The following is a 17401-nucleotide window of genomic DNA, read 5'->3' on the forward strand; positions in this document are numbered from 1 at the left end:
TATTTAAAGCAGCAATAACATACGTATCCTGCTTCACTATTTAGGCACGGTTACACGCATAAAAACAAAGGAGCAGCTCTTAATCAGAAGGACAATTTATTTCGCTGACCTTCCTATTGGGACACATGCCAAAGCTGCTGGGGGTTGGTTTGTTGGGCCGCTGGGTGGGTTTTGCAGCAGAAAGTGCTCTGGCCCATTGTTGGAGGCTCTGGAGAAAGCAGAGCATCGTGCAGTGCTAATTTACAGCCAGCACAGCTGGTCAAGGGCGGCAGCGCGGTACACAAACTATGGTTAAAAATAGGGCTGGCTTGATGAAATCTCATTCTGGTGCCTTCTAAAGGTGAGGGGCTTGGAACACAGACATCTCATTCTGCGCTGCCTCTGAGTCCATTTTCATCTTTGTGTTTTTCCCCTTGGATCCTGAGCTCCGCTTCGGTTTTGAACTTACATCGGAAGGCAGGAGGTTAAACCAAACTGCTAACTGTGTCTCTTCAAAACTGACATTTAATACAGGGTATAAATCACTGTGGGAGCCTGTTATTCCTTCAGGAATGCAATTACATAGGGTCAAATAAAACATGAAAGAACCCAACAAGTTTTAAAATGTAGTATGTTCTCAGAAGCAGGCAAGAAGGAATGCAAAGCAGTCCAAATATGCTAACATCCACATGTTGTTCTGTATGAGGGGGATTAGAAGGAAAGGTTTCTGTTCTTTAATGATTATGTTGTTAAGCATAGGTATGTCTGCAGGTTCAGGGCCCTCACTGAACACCAGTGCATTCAGGGAGCTCTGGGCAGATTACTGTATTTATTTAAAGCAGGTGTCTTTCGCCTATCACTATTTTAGTTGCCACTGCTTCAGACGCCACTGAGCGTACAAATGGGATATGCAGAATGGACACTCACCTTTACCTACGAGGCTCTGGGCCCGGAATGGAGGCATTCCCCATTCACGTGGGCTGTAGCAGCCATGTTGTTGGGAGAGAATCACAGAATGGCCCGGGTTGGAAGGGACCTCAAGGATCACGAAGCTCCAACCCCCCACCACAGGCAGGGCCACCAACCTCCACATTTCACAGCAGCCCAGGCTGCCCAGGGCCCCATCCAACCTGGCCTTGAACACCTCCAGGGATGGACGGGGCATCCACAGCCTCTCTGGGCAGCTGTTCCAGCACCTCACCACTCTCACAGCAAACAACTTGAGAGACCACAGTATTGCCAGAGGACATCTCTGGTCCAACTTAGGTCACCCCAACCCCTCTCAGTCCCATTGGTTTGCTGTGGAACAACGCTAGAGAATAACAGGCCAACACATAAATAAAATATCACACAGCCCGTTAAAATCTGAACAAAAGACAGATTAAGCAGGTTCAGCACCTCCTATAAAATCACTCCCTGTCACCATTCACGTTTCACTCACGTTTCTCAGAGGTCAGAAAAAAACCAACACCCTTCTGCTTTTGTGTTTCAGCTGCGTGTTTAAATAGCCCAGAAGGAAATGTCGTGTGGCCAGAGATTCTAGCAAATTTTAAGGTCAACTTCTGCCACCCTCAATTGTGCAAAGCAGTATTTTACACTTTGAATGGTAAAAGTAAGCAAACTTTGAAGTTTCTTCACTGAAAATCTGGGATTTATTGAAGGCAACAATTTTATCTGAAAGTCATTTTGGGGTATATTTTTTTTTTCTTCTTCTTTTCCTGCCAAATGGGATTTTTTAATTCCAGAGGAAAGATTTTATGGATAAATAAAATTTTGGACATCTTAATATGGGAACTGTTGGCAGTGTTCCTTTTTCTCATTTAAGAAAGGTGACTCCTCCCCAGGAAGGAGTGATATTTAAAATGTAGAAGCATAGAACCTGTAGAGCTGGAAGGGACCTTCAAAGGTCATCTAATCCAACTCCCCTTTCATGGATGTATGAGAAAGCGTATTTCCCTTCTGAAAGGACTTCCACTTTTTAACTAGCTAACTTAAGCTTGTTTTTAGGTTTCACATTTCCACTTCTGAAAGTGACATTTTCACGTTTTAATTCTCTCTAAGAAATTAACAAAAAAAAAAACACCACCACCAACAACAGTACATTTAGGAACTCACTCCTCTTGTTTCCTTTGCAATCAAGCAAAAAAAAAAAAAAAAAAAAAAAGCTAAAAAAGTTCTTAAAAAATGGAAAAAATTGGGAAAAACCCAGATGTTTTAAAGATTATTTTTCTACAGCAAATTTCCTAATGGAAGATTGGAAGATGACAGATGGGGAGTTTGTCCCACACAGGACCCGCAGCTCCAGCTACCAGATTCACCAGTGTTACCTTCAGTGAGACTGCCTGAACCAAACCTTACATTGCTCTCATTTGTTTTATAGCAACCCATTGCATTACAGTTACATGGGTCACTGGTCCTGCCAACACTTACACATATTCTCAGAATAAAGCCAGTGAATAACATTTAGCATAACAAAAGCTCTGCTCAAAGTACAGACAGCGCTACTATCTGTTACAAAGATGATTAAATGCTTCCTATTGTAAGAATATGGCTTCGGTTGCTTAACATGCTGCCCTACTCCAGCCATGCGAGTGAAATACCTCCTGCTAATCGTGTGCCTCAGGGCTGCTTTGTGTGTGGGAAAGAGGGTTTTTTTATTGTTTTCTTTTTAGTATCAGCCAGAATGACTCACCTGTTTCAGAGAAGGAGGTCTGGGGACCAAGCATTGCTCCAATAATCTCTGAGCCCTTTCGTTTTAGAAGTTCTGGTGTCTTACTTCTCTGCAACAAGGGCGTAAAAAATGCCAACAAAGAAGGCTGCAGCTGAAGAACAAACCTTCCCCTCATCTTGCAAAAGCATCCCCAAGAGAAGAAGAAAATAGTGCGTAGCCTGTATGTACCATATATACAGGCTCATCTTCATGTCAGTAGGGTTGCCCTGGATTCAGCTGCTCTCTTTGCCAATGTGGACACAGCGGAGAGTTCCACCTGGCTGCAGAAAACCCCATCGTGTTTGTAGTCAGGAAAGAAGTGAAAAACTGAGCGTATAAAGGTAAAGATCCATCTTTGTAGCTGCATTTGGTACATTGCAGACTGTGTGGCACTTCAAGAAGAAATACAGAAGCTGACCGAAACAAAGTGAAATGTTGAACGTGGTTGAGCTGGGAGGAAGTAATGTCGATCCAGCTGTGAACAGTGCAAGTAGGAACATGTGGAATTGCAAATTTGATAATAGGATCTATTATACTGAAACGGATGCGTTAGAGAAAAAAGGATGTGGTGCCTTTATTTAAGGAGAAAATTGTAGAATCATAGAATATCCCAGGTTGGAAGGGACTCACTGAGTTCAGCTTGATTGGACTTGATCTCAGGGTCATATCACCAGTGTCAATATTATGCAAGACTTCAGATGAAATACTGGGTGAAGGATAAAGAAAGCTGTGGAATAATGTGACATCAGGGACAAACTTCAGATCTGGGATTGGCAATGACAGGCATTTGTGCCAGGCTACTCTACCCAGATATCATTTAATATCATTGATATGTTGGCACACAAAATTACTAGTTAAACTGGAGAAGATAAGACAAGAGTTGTAAGGGGGATAATAAATTGGCTAAAATGGAGATGATAGCAAGTTGTACTGACAGAAGAACTGAGCTGAAGGGAGTTTACTGGAGGAATTCTCAACATCAGCCATGGAATGACTGCATTTAACACTGCCTCTGCCAGCGTTGCTGAAAACCGTCGGAGCATTTCCAACCATATTTGCTGAGGTGCAGAGTTAAAAGACATCATCAACACCAGGAAAAGGGGAACATCCTACTTGTCAGGACGCAGACAGAAGTAAGTTCATCAGATGTCATTACCACTGTGTAGGGCACTAGTGATTGCTTCCTCCTCAAGCCTTCCCTGCCCATTCGTATTTGACATCAATGCAAACTGGGATACGAGTGGAAAACTGGTGAAAAGGTGCACAGGGAACAGAAGAAACAACTGGGCAAAGACCAACTCAGCAGGCTGGCTTGGGGAGTCAGGAGGATCAACGACTTGGAGGGGTCACCTCGAGGATCAATATGGTGACAGTGGAAGGGGGAGGGAACGAAAGCTCAGCGATGGCACTGTGGCTGGGAGGAAGGAGGGAATAAGGATTTCCGTGGACCATGGTAGAGGAGTTCACAAACAGCACCCCAAGAGAAGCACCAGAACTCTGAGGCTACACCCTGATCAGGTTAGGAACAGAGTTAGAAAATGAGGTTGCTTGTTCTCATTTATGGGGATCTCAGCTAGCAAAAGGGAGAGTCCTAATCTCAAAAACCTGATAAAAACAACACTAGATGTGGGCTATTCAGCAGGAAGAGAGTGCTGAAAGAAGGCGCACGATTCAGCAGACACTTAGATACCTGTGCTCTCTGCTGATAAAGTTGTGGCTCAAACTCCATTGCCCATTTCTTAAACACTGTGAGCGAGCACACATTTCCGAGTAAGAATCAGATTCAAAAGGCACTGTATGGTAGAGAGAATTTTCATACCCTAGAAAGAAACCAGCATTGAGCTAGATCTGCTCCTGAGACCATCAAATACATACATCACCAGGCAAGATTTAAAACAAGGCTCTGGCTTGGAAAATCCAGGACACCATCAGGGTTTCTGGGTAAATCCCACACCACGTGTATTGGCAGGTACTGTGTATGCCATGTACAGTGCATAAGCTGAAGGGGCAGATCCTGAGGACTGTACTTAGTGCTTTATCTGTCTTATATCACTGGTAAAACTGGATTTTGATTAAGTATTATGCTGGGGATCCTTGTTCCACTCCACACACGTGCATGCATTCAGGCAGGCAGTCTCATAAACTTTAAGTACATTCAGAAATTCCCATATTACCTCTTGGATTCTGACCAGTGTGTGAAGGGAGCACTGGTAGATGAACAGTACCCACCAGTTCCAAAGCTATCTTTTTTCTTCCTGTGTCATGATCTGACCTATTGTCTTTGCAACAAAACTCCACCAGAATAAATAAAGTAATGAGCTGTAGCCCTTCTACCAGCATACATCTGCTGTATAAAACAGGCCAAGAAAACAACCAACAATGTCAGCTCTTCATTCTGTTCCTCAGATCATCAACTCTGAAAATAACAAAATCTGAAAGGCATATGGGCCTTCTCATAAAAACAACAAACACACAAACAAACCCTTAGATGAGTTTCCTGAGTCAGCAGGATTTGTCTGCTAATTATTACTGTGCAGAGGGTCCAACTGTCCCATAGCCAGGGATCATCCTAGAGGAGGGCTGAGTTCTTCACTGCATGCAGGATGGTTTGGGTAAGCTGAACTCCTTCTCTGGGGAACATGAAAGGGGTTGAGCTCCCTTGAGGCCACCAAGACCTACAAGGACAGCAGGGGACTTGTGGTGTCCTGTGTGAGAGCTGCTTGAGCCCTTACCTTCCACTTGCTGCCTCCCAGAGGCAGACAGCATGGCTTCTGCACAGATTGGGAACGTGATTCTGGTTCGGGTGCCCTCAAGGAGAAGTCTTGACTTGCATGGGGGCAAACTCAGATAGATGAATGACATCAGGTCTGGAATAATGCGTGCTGGGGAAAAAAAAAAAAAGGAAAAAAAAAAAAGAGAGAAAAAAAGAAAGGAAAACGAGACAAAAAGGGGAGGGAAGTCTGTAGGCACAGACTATTTGTCCTTCACCAAGCCCCTCTGCCAACCTAGAAGGATGTCCATGGGGCATGGGAGAAAGGAGACAGTAGCAACACAAACCTCCAGTGCCAGACACATGTCCATGGGACTTGGTCTCTCCTTTTTGCAAAGGACAGAGGGGAACAACGTGAACCAACAGAGCAATTACCTTCAGCCAATGGGCCCCTGTGCAGCCTCCACATCCCAGCTCAGCGCCGCTGCCAGCCCTCTCTTCCAGGGAGAGGCTCGAGCTCACCTCCTCATCCAGAAAAAAAAGTAGCATCTGTGGGAGAAAGACATATGTCTGGCCTCTACTGTGAACCCTGCGCCTGGCAGGAGAAAGCAATGCCGATTCCAGCCCCAGCTTTTCATTCCTGTTGTAACAGTCATAAACGCCTGCTGAAACCTAAGAAGAACAAGACTGTAATCCTAATAAAACAACATTCTGGAACCCTGAAAACTAGATGGAGGTTTCTCAGGCCAACTTTAAAATTATGTTCCCCTCTCCAAAAGCCGTACTTTCTGTGTGCCGATGGGATGGATGCTGTCAGGCTGACCCTGGGAAGCGCTGTGATGTGAGATTTCAGCAGGGGAGACGCAGAAGGCAGAGAAACCACCCTGTCCCCAAAATAGAGGGAGCCCCAGGCTCCCTCCTAAATGTCCCCTCCTAAAAGCAAGGCGGGACTTTTGTCTCTAAAGCCAGCTTTCCTTTCCAGGTGCCCTGAGTGCCTGACTCAGTAGAGCAGACACAAGCTGTGCTGGTTCGGATGCAAAAGCTGGTGGAAAGGCACAAGTTTTCCGTGTTGAAATCTTTCCCTCCTTCCTTGGATAGCTGCACTGAACAGAAGCCTTGGGGCTTTTCACTGTGCACCAGCACCCCCAAAGTGATGAAGAGCAGGGAGGAAGGCGTTCAGCTTCCCTTCTGCCCATCATACAGAGAGCAGCTCCCAGGGATGCTCACTAGCTGGCACGTGTCTCGACTGAGGCACCAAACCAGCTTAGTGCTTCTTGAAACCTGAGGGTGGCAGATCCACAGCAGCTCTCAATTCGCATCCATCCCCTGGCACTGGTGAAGCTGGAGTTGCACCAGCGAAGGAGCTGCTCTTTGGAACATCTGCACGCCGAGCCGTGCCAGCCCGTTCCGAAGGAAAAGCTCTCTGTTGCCAACTCCTGTGATTTTCCTGTGAATCTTCCCTGGTGTTATGCAAAACCCAAGCTCCTGATGTGCTGCTCTATCTGGCAATATCACTTTAAGAAAAAAATCTGCGGTCCTTATGGTCCTAAAGAAAAAAAAGCCTCAGGAGGTGGCCTGAACACATGCTAAGGGCTAAAAGTAGCATTTGCAGAATAAAACCATCCCATGATTTTTAAAAGACTCTTGGCATTCTGGAGGCCTGACTTGTGATCTGGGGACTGGCTGCGGAGAACCCAACAACTAATTGGGAAAGTGCTTCATCTGGTGTCAAGTTTTTTTTTTTGGTGGTGGAAAGCACTTGACAGCCCTCTAATCAGCTCAGTGACACATAGCAATGACACGAGTCATTCCCTGCAGGGAATAGTGCATTTGAATTGCAAACGACCACAGGGTGCTAGTAATATTTATCTGGTAAACAGCTCTTTCTATCATCATGTTGACTTAGAAGCATTGATTAATTAACTCTGCTGAGTCCCCAGTGAAGTAGGAAACTAAATTCAGGTGATGGCTGGGGAAGCTTTGAAGGTGCAACAGTGCTCCACGCTCCAAGCCCAGGAAAAGCTATTGGGGCCAGATTGATTCCTTCAGAGCCCAGCACACAGGTGCTCCATATTCCATGGAGATGCTGCAAGAAGATGTCTGCACCAAGCTCTGACAGCCTCATCACACCTGGCCAGGAGGAAAATGAAGGGCTGAAAACTAGTTGGACTTTTGGACTAGATGTCTTTTGAGGGTCCCTTCCAACTCAAACAATTCCAAGAACACAAGAAAGACATGGAGTTCTTGAAGCAGGTCCAGAGGAGGGCCACTAAGATGATCAGATGGCTGGAGTACCTCTCCTGTGAGGAAAGGTTGAGGGAGCTGGGCTTGTTGAGCTTGGAAATGAGAAGGCTGTGGGGAGACCTCACTGTGGCCTTCCATTACTTGAAGGGAGCGGATAAATAGGAGGGGGAACGGCTGTTTGTGAGGGTGGGTGGTGACAGGACAACGGGAATGGTTTTAAAGTGAGACAGGAGGTTTAGGTTGGATATGAGGAGGAAGTTTTTCAGCCAGAGGGTGGTGAGGCACTGGAACAGGTTGCCCAAGGAGGCTGTGGATGCCCCATCCCTGCAGGCATTCAAGGCCAGGCTGGATGTGGCTCTGGGCAGCCTGGGCTGCTGGTTGGCCACCTGCACACAGCAGGGGGTTGGGACTGGATGAGCACTGTGCTCCTTTGCAACCCAGGCCATTCTATCATTCTGTAATTCTATGAAAACCTGCTCCCAGGCCGTAGTGCCTCTGATCTTGGTGCTGATACTGAGGGCCTCCTTGACCTCAGGTGAACCATCAAACACCCTTGTGAACACAGACACGCCGATGCTCCCCTTGCCACATGAAGATCTCTCTTGATTTCCTGACTTGGCCCTCATCAGGAGGTGCTGAATTCTTAGAAATTTGGCCCTGAGCTATTTTGGTTTGGCCTCACCTAGCACAGCAGGACAGATGGACTTCAGGACAGACAAACCTCGGCACGGCACGGACTGGTTCTCAAAGAAAGGGGGAAAAAAAAAGGGAAAAGATGTGCCAGCATTAGTGAGTGCTGTTCTTGGTTTATTTTGAGTCTTTGCTGAGTGGAGCCTTTAATCTCTGACGAGTGGAGCCTTTGTGAAGGGGGTCTTATGGATTTGGAAAGAAATCAGCAAGCATAGGCAATGCTGCAGATCAAAATGATAGCATGTATTTTTGCTGGCCATAAAAGAGTGAGCATTTGCGAGTGTGATGCACAAAGGGAGGAGATTCAGCCATCAGTGCCTCGCACACAGTACGTTTTTCCCCCATAGCTAATACAGGCATCTCCCCCGTGCTTCTTAGGATCACCTCTGCGATGGAAAATAAGCCGTGTAAGTCACATTCCACTCATTGATTCAAATCAGCTAAGTAGAATTTTGCCTGATATTTAGTCCACAGAGAGGGGAGGGAGAGAGAGCGCTTAGCACTCAAATAACTAAAAGCTTCTACTGTGACACAAAGGCAAGCTTCACCAACCTTTCATTTCCCCCACTTTGTAGCTGCGCACAGATCCAATGAAATCAAATGAGATAATCCCAGCCTGGTGCAGCCTAGAAGCAGAGGTGAAAACCTCCCAGAGCTCACGCAATCAGCGTGCAGCTCGGACACTGCCGACTTCCCCCTCAACTATTTCCAAATAAAACACTGTTGTTGCTCGGCTGCTCCTGCCAAATGAGCTAACAATAAAAGAAGAAACTTGCAAAGCCTCTATCCACAGGACAAAAAATAAAAAGGAAAAAGATGTTAAGGATCTTTAGGAAAAGAATATGAGAAAAAAAGAAACTATAGGGCAGACCCTCTGGATGGAGTAAGCCAGCATAAGGCCCAGCTCTGTTGCTCGACCCCAGGCAAATTGTGGGCCTGGTGCTATTCTGCATTTCTCAGGGGTAGGGGGTGGTCTCCACTGGAAGATTGCGACACTGCAGGATACTTTTCCATATTAAAAAGGCGCTTTGGAGCGTTTTGTCTATTGCCAGGTTTTGGGTTTATTGAGGACTCATTTGGCAGAGCCATCCTGGAAGAACAATACAGATGTTTTATGGAGAAATAAACTGGGACTCGGGCTGGATTCTTTCAGTGCTGAATTCCACCTAATTTGGAGGGTGGAATGACTCTTTTAATGAAGGGTGCAATCAAAACCTGTATGAAAAGCCAACATGCCCTGGGCAAAGAGAGCAGTGGATACACTGCCCCTCTCTGCTGCAGCAGCCCTGTAAACCCTGGTCTCTTTAGCACAGCAAAAGCCTCCCTTGTCCCACCCCTCTTAACCTGAGGAAATGGACGCTCACTGTTCTTCTTTGTGCCCTCCGTTGTGTCTCTTGGAGGGCAGTGGTGGTCTTTCAGCAATGAAGGTGATTTCCAGACTAGATCTGCTACATCTTGCATCTTTGTAAGGAGCTGCTCCAATGACTCGTGGAGTTAGCTCTTCTTTGTCAGCAGTCCCTCATCAGGGACATACAGTATTCTTTTAATTAGTGTCTCCTCAGCTTTTCCAAGGGAGGTTTCTGGTAGGTCCTTTACTCGGGAGAACTGTAAGGGAAGGGTTGAAAAACGTTCACTTTCTGCTCACAGATAGCTTGGCTGGGCAGGTTGGGCTCCCTTACTTGCAAGGAAGTCAATGCCAGATGAACCATCCAGCTTCATTGCTTATTGTTAGATTTTTCATTTCAGAAGCTGTGCCTAATAAAGTCATCCAGCCTGATTCACTACCTAATCCATTTTCTTTAGCCTCCTCTCCAGATACACTGAGAGGAACATAATGTGAGTACCCATTAAATCATTCTCATCTATCAAATAAATGTGTTTGCCCACAATGCTAAGTGCTCATACTTTAGATCAAGTGAGAGCAAAACTGTTGACTAAAAACCTTCTCTGGCTTTTCACAGAACCCTGAATCATTCAGGTTGGAAAAGACCTCTAAGATCCCCAAGCCCAGCCCCAGCCTACCCCCCGAAGCCCACTGCCCACATCCCTCAGTGCCACATCTTCCCTTGAACACCTCCAGGGAAGGTGACTCCATCACTTCCAAGGGCAGATTTTTCTTTGGTTCTTTCCTTCCTTCACATTATGTGAAATTTGCTCTTTGCATCAACCATCCCTTCAGATCTGTTTGTGGAGCTCGGCACTGTGGCTAGCAAAGCAAAGAAGAGAGACTTGAGTGTTAAACTGACACGCATTCTCTAGGGCTATGAGAAGTGGCCAGATGTGCTGGGCTATGCTACAGAAATGCTCACAGTGGAGGACGTGAGAAGTGAAATATGGGAACAAAATTCACACAAGCTCCTTTTCACCTTGTTGGAGCAAACTGCAAGGTACCAGAAAACAGCGTACAGCCTGAACAGCTCTGAGAAGCTGATAGTCCACAAGTCGAGGGATGGGCTCATGGGAAGACATGGCTTTCAGGAATTGCTCTGTGCAAGGTAGAATAGGCTGGCTTTGATCCAGGGAGCCCTTAAGTGCATACTTAATTTTAACCCTGAAAGAACCACTGAAATTGAGGTGTGTTTGGCCCTTGTGAATGGCACAGCAGTGAAACCATCCCACCTTCCAGCTGCTGGGATCTGACCCAGCACCTGCATGGGATGTGTCAGTGGACTGGGCTGCAGGCAGAGACATAAGTCTCCTTTTCTGAAACTATTTCTAACTTCTTCTCGTTTCCTTCTCTTTTGAAGTCAAAACTAACTTTTCAATAATACCTGTGAAATCTGCGTTGGTAGGAGTGGCGGGGGATATTCCTGTTAGCTCTTCCAAAGCCTGCATTTCTCTGTTTCTCTTTCACTTTGTTATTTTTTGGACAGCACGTATGTTTTTGACCCATCTTTGGAAACGCAGTTTAGAGGATAGTTATTCAGTTTCTACCAACTGGAGCTGATACACTGCTGGGCTCCCCAGTTCCAGGCAGACAGGGAACTGCTGCAGAGAATGCAGAGATGGTGGGGGCCTGGAGCACAGGGGCGGGCCTGGGACAGAGGTGATGCAGTCTCCTTCTCTGGAGATACACAAACCCACCTGGATGCTTTCTGTGCAGCCCCCTGCCGGGAGCCTGCTTTAGCAGGGGGTTGGCCTGGGGCATCTCCAGTTGTCCCTTCCAACGCCAACTATTCTGTGATCCATGGGATACAGTGAAGACAAGGAGTTGTTTTTGCCTAGCAGCTGAAAATAACAATACTGATGTTTATCTGTTACTGCTACTCCAGTTTTTAGCCACCAGAGACCAGTGGTCTCTGTTTGCATTTGCATTAACCTAGGAGTATTAATCAGGTCATGTAACAACCAGGAACATAAACCAATGCAGACACCCAGAAGATACACACTGCACTCAGAATCAACACACGGAAACCACAGGGCAGAGTGCAGCCCTCATTAACAGAACCAGATTAATCGCAGACACACTAAGTGTGTCCAAACGTAAAAAATCTGATTCCCACCAACCTGTAACTATACAAACCTGAATAAATACTAAAGTACCCTGAGACCTGACCAGCTTACTGCCCCTATCAGATATCATGAGCTTTAGCCCCTTGAAAACAAGGTCCTCTCCAGATAGAGTAATTACTAGCCCTAAAAAAAACTTCTGATATAACTCCTGGACTAAATCCCACAGAAAGCCAAGATATTCAAGGCTCAGCACTTCCCAGGACACAACCTCCAAAGCCCTGGTGTTACAGTCCTTTCCCACAAACACGCCAAGTTTGTCCTTATAACAAGGAGTTATTTGTCCTCAGCTCCTACTAGGAGGCTGTTTTAGAGCCTCGTTGCTCTGCGTAGTCACAAACCACCTTCTGATTTCAGCAAAGTGTATTTATAGCCGATTTGTACCCAGTTAGCCTTGTGTCCTTTAACTTAAATAGCTTGTTTGGGTGTTGTTTTTTTTCTCTGATGTGTAGATGTACAGCCGTCAACCTTTTCCTCAGCTTTCATTTCTTTAAGAACTCAGCTCTTTCATTCTTCTCTCAAAGGACAAGCTCTCCATTCTTCCCGCATCTTCACTGTCCTTTTCCACGTGAGCCAGACTCACGCTTCAGGAACAAAAGGAATTGAACTGTCCACAGGTTGCCAAATGAGGCTTTGCCTATTTCTGGAAAACAGCACACCTACCTTCTACAGGAAGAAATACCTCCCAGGCTATATTTGAAGTTGTGCATACCTTTACCAGAGCCTCATCCTGTGCCTGAGCGATCCACACATGTGTTTCTTTTCCTTTGTCATTTACAGCTGATGAGCCTCCGGTTTATAGTGGAAATTCTTATTATTCCCTAAACTCATGACTTTGCATTTTGCACTACTGGATTTCATCTCGTTTCTATTACTTCGGTCTTCAAGGTCATCCAGTTCTTTCCGTATGGCACGCCTCCCAACTTTGTGTCATCAGCAGGCTTCAGCAACATGCTGTGTTTTGTGCCAAGGTCATTCATGAAGATATTAAATAAGATCCGTCCCCAAGATGAATCCTTCAAGAGCTGTGCTCTTATACCCAGCCAGATACTTTCCCTTTTTATGCTACCCCTTATTGCTCAGACGGTGCTTCAAAGTGTCCTGCAGTACTTGTTCAAATCTTTAATTTATGTGATAAATGAGCAAAAAACACAACATCAAATGATTTACTGATGCCCAGATAGGTAAATCCCATTGCCTCCTGCTTGAAAGCCCACTGTCTAATCCTGGTTTGGCATAACTTCTCCCTGGGCTCACGCAGCTCATTCAGGTTGCCAGCTTGTTCCTTTTGGCTGTGACTTCTCCTGATGTCTGCCTTCCTCAGGAATGGTAGCTCCACCGGCCTCAATGGAAACTCCCCCATATAGGCAAGATCCTGCTAGCTGGCCTGGGCTGGGGAGCTCATTTCCAGAATGAAAACTAAGCTTGGTGCTACCTGCATGAAAGGAAAATAAGACCCAAACCAAGCCGGGCCCTTACAGACAACGACCATTTGGACTATCCCAGACCAACATTCCCAAGTAAACCAGCTCTTAGTGAGCCAGCTTTCGTATCACACTGAGGCAGAGATGGCCATTGGTAAAGTCTGATAGGCAAGAACCTATACCTGCTCAACCTACTGCGTAATGCCAGGTTTCTAGGAACCAGTATTGTGTATTAAAATTAACACTGTTAAATTAACGCTGTTAAAGCATGAAGCAAGTACCACTAATGAGAGGTGCTAGCTGAGTTTCTTTAATTTCACCTAATGTCATAACACTGTTACAAAGGAGATAAACAGCTTGATTGCTGACTTTATGTACTAGAATTTTGTTAATGATAAAACCCTCTGGCTGAAGTACAAAGTTGCACGTATTTTTGTCTTGCCTTAAACAGGGAGAAAAAGAAAATGATGTATCGATCCAAAGGGAAGGAAGGTTATGTTATTTTCCTGGGAAATAAGCAGCTTGCCAGTTGGGATTCATTGGTATCGCTGTAATAAACACACTTCCTGATGTACATATGTGATTATAACGAGCACTGTACTAACATGACACTGTAATTTAGGAATAAGACAAACACAAGTGATGTAGTTCAAAGCTCCGCTGCTCTCGCTGGATTTTTGTTTGGTTTTCTGTTTTGTTTTTAGCCGACTCGCCGTGCCCACAAAAGCAAGGATAGCCTCCAGGGTTACCCCAGCTGAAAAGCATCTGAAGTGATCCTCGCTGACCTTTCTTTCTGATAGCACCCCGCCTGCCTTTTAATGGAGGCCTGAACCGAGTCAGAGGTGAAACAGATAAATGACTGAAGATCCAACTGTTTTCTCAACGGGCGAGTTCCCACATGCTCGATTTTCTTTTCCTCCATGCAGAACAAGAGGGGAAAAAAATTGCAAGTGATTAGCTAATGAACATCTGTTTTGCTTTATTTGTGCTTCCTTGCAGCCAGGAGTTGCATTTACTAATTTTTATTTCCTATTAAAAACAAAAAAAGGAGCATTTTTTTCCAAAGCCTGCAGAGGAGGAAGGCTCACTGGTGCGGCTGTTCCTTCCACTGCTGTGATTACCTGGCTCACATGCCACGTCCTGTGTGGTTACCTTCTGTCCTGAACTTTTCATGTGGTTTGACATGTCTTTAATTTAGACGATCGGATCACGTCTGACCTGAAACAAAACCGCTCTTTGGAGATCCTGAGCCCTTTCTGAATTCTACAGATGTCAATCCAGCAGGATGTAATGTCAAACTGTTAATTATACGCATGCAGGGCCAATGGTAATTACATACTAAACACAAATATAGACTGATTGTGCTCTTGCACTACTTACTATTGAAAATAGCTGATCTAAGGCCAAGCTCTCCACTGGCCTCAGATTTGGAAACACCAGTGATTCACAATGACCAGTGTGTGCTCACCTCAGCTCCTAAATTTCTCTCTTCTTTATTTTCAAGTGTTTTCACAGAACTGAACATTAGACCTTGCACAGGAATAATCAGAGATGGTATTTCTGAACAAGCATCTCACATGAAAATGATGACATGGAGATTTCTTTGCCTTCCGTCTTATAGAAGTCAGGTTTTCTGAGAGGTCATCACCACTCACCTGAACTTCCTCAGTCCTTTCTGAGTGTTGCAAGCAGGTTCCCAAAATCTTTCACTGCTTTGGAGAATTAAAACCTTTCTTTACACGATCACTTCAATTTCAGAGGCAACTATGGCTCCTTCCTTGTTTACTGCTGCCCAGCACTGAACCAGGAGTTAAGGAAACAGACTGCTAGCCATAAACCCTTTCAAAACACGTTTTAGTTTCTTCCTCACACTCTCACTGATTTACCTTCCATTTACTTTGCCAGTGAGATGCACAAGGCAGTCTCTCTTCACTGCAGTTACGAAGGCACTCTGTCCTTGAAAGCGCAATTTTATTCAACAGACTAAACTCCAAAAATATTGAAACAGCCACTTATGGCAAATCATGGAGCAGGATCCATAGTAAAGCTACAGCAGCGTAAATCTGGAGGGATTCTCCTTTAACACTTGTAACTGATATCATACTCTGCCACATTTTATCACCCCCATCTTTCTTTCTCGTCAAACTATCCAACCAACTTGTTCTCTTGAGAAGGATCATAAACCCACAGGTAATTGCAGGATGGCCACACAGACAGTAAAAAGCCTGCAGATGGGTAGTTCAAAGAGAAATTTCTCAAAAAAAACACTAAACCACTGAAAGGAGCCAAGCTATGTCTCGTTTGCAGATGTACTGAGAATCTATAAGTTTATTTAAAATCAGCAATAGCTGCAATACGCAACGCCTATCAAAATCAGACATTTACCACAACTGTGGTTTTTGAGAGAAGCGATTTACATCAGAAATGAAGAAGAAATAACAGGGCTTTCAGGCAGACAAATGTATGGTCCAGATACTTTTCCGGTAGCACATTCATTGTCCAAGGCCTCCAGTCAGCAGCATAATTTTAAGCACATGCTTAATTTTAAGCACATGCTTAAGTGCTTTCCTGAACAAAGATGAAATGCGGGCCTACCAGGCAGCTCAAGAAAAGTAGTTTCACATTAATTACCCTTCTTGAGCAGTGATAGCAACTGAGCTTTCTGATAGCAACTGGGCTTTCTACCTTCCTATGCACAATCCAAGCTTAGACAAAGTTTTGTCCTTTGGAACCATCATCTAGCAGAGAAGGCAGCAGACCAGGAGAGTGAGAAGAGTTAGAGGCTCACCAAAGTCTGAATGCTGCTTAGCATCCAGCCCACCCCAGCTACTTAGGTTGGGAATTGAGGAAAAGATCCAGGGGACCACATGCATTACAGATGTGTAAAATCCTCCCTGCTGTCCATAGGCTAGTGGAAATGCAAACATTTTCCTGAGTACCTGAACTGGCTTAATACTGTGCTCCAAGGGCTTTGTTCTGAACACGCACTGTTGGTAACTCTGCGATCTTTGAAAGAAAAGGGAAAAGTAATGACATCAACTGAAACCCGTGTTAGTGAGAGGGCTGCAGAGCTCATTTTGTTCTAAGAGACAATTTCAGAGAAGTAAAATGTTGCCAGCAGATAATGATTTCCTGCAAGATTGAGCAATAGTGAGTAGTCACAGCTCTGCAAATAGGACATAAGGCAGGTAGGAGTATTCATTTCCTGAGGACAAGAGCTTGCACAGTGGTGGGTGCCTACTGGCACGAGCAGTCCCACAGACTTGTCAGCAGTCTGACCTTGCTGGGGACACTTACGCAAGAGGACTGCCTGCCTTGCAGAGTCTGGAGATCTCCAGGCTGACCTTCAGTCTGCAAACTGCCTCTCTTCAGCGCAGAGCACACATAAGAGAAGGAGCAGCTGTTTTGAGCTCTGGTCCTCAGGAAGCCTGGGACCCTTTACACTGATGCTTTGTGGATGGCAGGCTGCTCACTGTATCCTGCCTGCAATGTGAACTTCTCCTGTATAAGACAACAGAGAATCAGCACGGGAGACAGTGCTCCCACTGAAAGAAAGCCATCCTCCATTGTGCACTGTATTAAACAGTAGAGAATCCACACAAAGTTACCTCCTTAATTGAAGGGAGGCAATGTCACCTTCTCAGCCTCTCTTTCTCTTTTCCATCTCCTGATGTCTAATAAGGGCTGAGTCTAGATTTCCCTGTGCTGGGAGGAGTAATTAGATCTCTTTCCAATGCTTGGCTGCATATTTGCATCAATCCTGTTAAAGCTGATTACTTTTGAGATTATCATAGAATCATTCACGTTGGAAAAGCCCTCTGAGATCATCATGCCCAACCCCAGCTCATTCCCACCATGCCCAGTATGTTCCCCAGTGCCTCATCTCCACGGTTCTCAGACACCTCCAGAGACAGCGACTCCATAACCTCTATGGGCAGCCTGTCTCAGTACCTGTCTAGGCTTTCTGAGAAGAAATTTCTCCTAATATCCAACCAGATTCTCTCAGATTAGAGTGAAACTGGCTTATAGGTATAGAGTGATGGGGCAAAAAGCAGCGACAGGGACTCACACACCAGAACAGTCTGAGCATGACTGCATAAATCTTTCTTTTTCCCTAGGAGATCAGGCTAAAAA

General features: G+C 45.3%; 1 long non-coding RNA gene across 1 annotated transcript in view; it reads right to left on the reverse strand.

Moving 5' to 3' along the window:
- LOC116216707 (uncharacterized) overlaps positions 1 to 17401 on the reverse strand; it is a 146235-nt gene that overhangs the window by 14244 nt on the left and 114590 nt on the right. The window contains exons 8-10 of the long non-coding RNA XR_014883838.1: positions 9678 to 9938; positions 5835 to 5948; positions 5422 to 5571 (exon numbers count right to left, since the gene is read on the reverse strand). This is a non-coding gene — a long non-coding RNA (uncharacterized LOC116216707). The remainder of the gene's footprint in view (positions 1 to 5421; positions 5572 to 5834; positions 5949 to 9677; positions 9939 to 17401) is intronic.

The sequence above is a fragment of the Meleagris gallopavo genome, chromosome 5, assembly GCF_905368555.1.
Source record: "Meleagris gallopavo chromosome 5, MGAL_WU_HG_1.1, whole genome shotgun sequence".
Taxonomy (NCBI): Eukaryota; Metazoa; Chordata; class Aves; order Galliformes; family Phasianidae; genus Meleagris; species Meleagris gallopavo.